This window comes from Piliocolobus tephrosceles, unplaced genomic scaffold (genome assembly GCF_002776525.5).
Source record: "Piliocolobus tephrosceles isolate RC106 unplaced genomic scaffold, ASM277652v3 unscaffolded_10116, whole genome shotgun sequence".
NCBI classification, from domain to species: domain Eukaryota; kingdom Metazoa; phylum Chordata; class Mammalia; order Primates; family Cercopithecidae; genus Piliocolobus; species Piliocolobus tephrosceles.
Genome location: NW_022291107.1, coordinates 5081 through 8571, shown reverse-complemented (window position 1 = coordinate 8571; position 3491 = coordinate 5081).

Sequence of the window (3491 nt, the reverse complement as noted above, 5' to 3'; positions counted from 1 at the left end):
CCCGGCTAGTTTTTTTGTATTTTTTAGTAGAGACGGGGTTTCACCGTATTAGCCAGGATGGTCTCGATCTCCTGACCTCGTGATCCGCCCGTCTCGGCCTCCCAAAGTGCTGGGATTACAGGCTTGAGCCACCGCGCCCGGCCCGGGAATTTTTTAAAAAGGGTTTACAGGCTGGGAGCACTGGCTCACATCCTGTAATTGTAACCCGAGCACTTTGGGAGGCCGAGGCGGGCGGATCACGAGATCAGGAGTTCGAGACCAACCTGACCAATATGGTGAAACCTCGCCTGTACTAAAAATAAAAAAAATTAGTCAGGCCTGGTGGCGGGAGCCTGTAATCCCAGCTACTCAGTAGGCTGAGACAGGAGAATCGCTTGAACCTGGGAGGCAGAGGTTGCAGTGAGCCAAGATCGCACCACTGCACTCCAGCTTGGGCGATAGAGCAAGACCACGTCTCAAAAGAAAGGACAAACTAAAAAATGAAGAAAATGGGTCGGGCGCGGTGGCTCACGCCTGTAATGCCAACACTTTGGGAGGCCGAGGTGGGCAGATCACGAGGTCAGGAGATGGAGACCATCCTGGCTAACATGGTGAAACCCCGTCTCCACTAAAAATACAAAAAAATTAGGCGGGCGTGGTGGCGGGCGCCTGTAGTCCCAGCTACTCGGGAGGCTGAGGCAGGAGAATGGCGTTAACCTGGGAGGTGGAATTTGCAGTGAGCCGAGATGGCACCACTGCACTCCAGCCTGGGTGACAGAGTGAGACTTTGTCTCAAAAAAATAAAAGGAAAAAAATGTATGATGAATTTTAAGTTCATACTAGTTTGTGTATACGAATACCAGGTTTCTGTAATAAAATGCCTCACAGCTATAATTGGGAAAAAAAAAAAAAAAAAACATGGGCCAGTGGCCCGAGCCTGTGGTCCCAGCTACTCAAGAGGCTGAGGTGGGAGGATCTTTTGAGGCCAGGAGGCAGAAGTTGCAGTGAGCCAAGATCCCACTCCAGCCTGGGCAACAGAGTGAGACCCAGTCTCAAAAAACAAACAGGCCAGGCTCGGTGGCTCACACCTGTAACCCCAGCACTTTGGGAGGCTGAGGCGGGTGGATCACCTGAGGTCAGGAGTTTCAGACCAGACAGGCCAACATGGTGAAACCCCATCTCTACTAAAAATACGAAAAAAATTTAGCTTGGTGTGGTGGCAGGTGCCTGTAATCATAGCTACTCAGGAGGCTGAGGCACGAGCATCTCTTGAAGCCGGGAGGCGGAGGTTGCAGTCAGCCGAGATTGTGCCACTGCACTCCAGCCTGGGTGACAGAATGAGACTTTGTCTCAAAAAGCAACAACAACAACAAAAATCACTATAAACTGATGTAGATTTATTTCATGGGTTATAATTATTTCCTTTCCTGCCCCTTTAAATTAGCTCCTGTGTCCTTTAAATATGTCCCCACCATTCTCTGAGCATTATTTATCTTGAGCTCCACAACATGATCCAATGCTGTGGAAAATCCCTGGAATCAGCCATTTTCTACAAGGAACCCGGTTCCTTTGCTTGAAGAGTAGGATTTAGAAACCAAGATCAGGCAGGGCGCAGTGATTCACGCCTGTAATCCCAGCACTGTGGGAAGCTGAGGTGGGCAGATCAGGAAGTCAGGAGTTCGAGACCACCTGGGCCAACATGATGAAACCCCGTCTCTACTAAAAACACAAATTAGCCAGGCATGGTGGGCTCCTGTAATCACAATTACTCGAGAGGCTGGAGAATCACTTGGACCTGTGAGGCAGAGGTTGCAGTGAGCTGAGGTCACCCACTGCACTCCAGCCTTGGCAACAAGAGCGAAACTCTTGTCTCAAAACAAAAAAGAAAGAGGCCAGGTGTGGTAGCTCACTCCTGTAATCCCAGCACTTTGGGAGGCCGAGGTGGGTGGATCACCTGAGGTCAGGAGTTGGACAGCAGCCTGACCAACATGGAGAAATCCCGTCTTTACTAAAAATACAAAATTAGCCAGGCATGGTGGAGGTCAGGGGTTCGAGATTGGCCTGGCCAATATGGTGAAACCCTGTCTCTACTAAAAATATAAAAATTACCCAGGCATGGTGGCACGCACCTGTAATCCCAGCTACTCAGGAGGCTGAGGCAGGAGAATCACTTGAACCCGGAAGGCGGAGGTTGCAGTGAGCCAAGATCGTGCCATTGCACTCCAGCCTGGGTGACAAAGTGAGACATTAGTGCCACCACGTGCAACTAATTTTTTGTATTTTTAGTAGAGACGGGGTTTCACTATGTTGGTCAGGCTGGTCTCGAACTCCTGACATCGTGATCCACCTGCCTCGGGCTCCCAGAGTGCTAGGATTACAGGAGTGAGTCACCGCGCCCAGACAAGGATGCCTTTTTTTTTTTTTTTTTTTTTTTGAGATGGAGTTTCTCTCTTGTTGCCCAGGCTGGAGTGCAATGGCAGGATCCTTGGCTCATCGGAACCTCTGCCTCCCCAGTTCAAGCAATTCTTCTCCCTCAGCCTCTTGAGTAGCTGCGATTACAGGCATATGCCACCACATCCAGCTAAGTTTGTATTTTTAGTAGAGATGGAGTTTCACCATTTGGTCAGGCTGGTCTCAAACTCCCGACCTCAGGTGATCCGGCCACCTCGACCTCCCAAAGTGCTGGGATTACAGGCATGAGCCACCGCACCCTACCTAGGATGCCTTTTTTTTGAGACGGAGTTTCACTCTTGTTGCCCAGGCTGGAGTGCAATGGTGCACTCTCGGCTCACTACAACCTCTGCCCCCCGAGTTCAAGGGATTCTCTTGCCTCAGCCTCCCAAGTAGCTGGGATTACAGGCATCCGCCACCACACCCTGCTAATTTTGTACTTTTTTTTTTTTTTTTGAGACAGAGTCTCTCCCTGTCGCCCGGGCTGGAGTGCAGTGGCCGGATCTCAGCTCACTGCAAGTTCCGCCTCCCGGGTTTACGCCATTCTCCTGCCTCAGCCTCTCAAGTAGCTGGGACTACAGGCACCCGCCACCTCGCCTGGCTAGTTTTTTGTATTTTTTAGTAGAGACAGGGTTTCACCGTGTTAGCCAGGATGGTCTCGATCTCCTGACCTCGTGATCCGCCCGTCTCGGCCTCCCAAAGTGCTGGGATTACAGGCTTGAGCCACCGCGCCCGGCCTAATTTTGTATTTTTAGTAGAGATGAGGTTTCTCCATGTTGGCCAGGCTGGTTTTGAACTCCCAACCTCAGGTGATCTGCCGGCCTCGGCCTCCCAAAGTGCTGGGATTACAGGTGTGAGCCACCACTCCTGGCCACTAGGATGCCTTTTTTAAAGTGAGATAATCCAAGTTAAATGTTTGAACAAAACAAGGTGAATAGTAATCGCTACATAAATGTTTGCTTTTGAGAAGTGTGTCATTAGGTTTTTTTTTTTTTTTTTTTTTTTTTTTGGCTGGGTCTCCCCCTTTCGCCCGGGTGGGGGCTTTTGGGCCGGTCGATGGG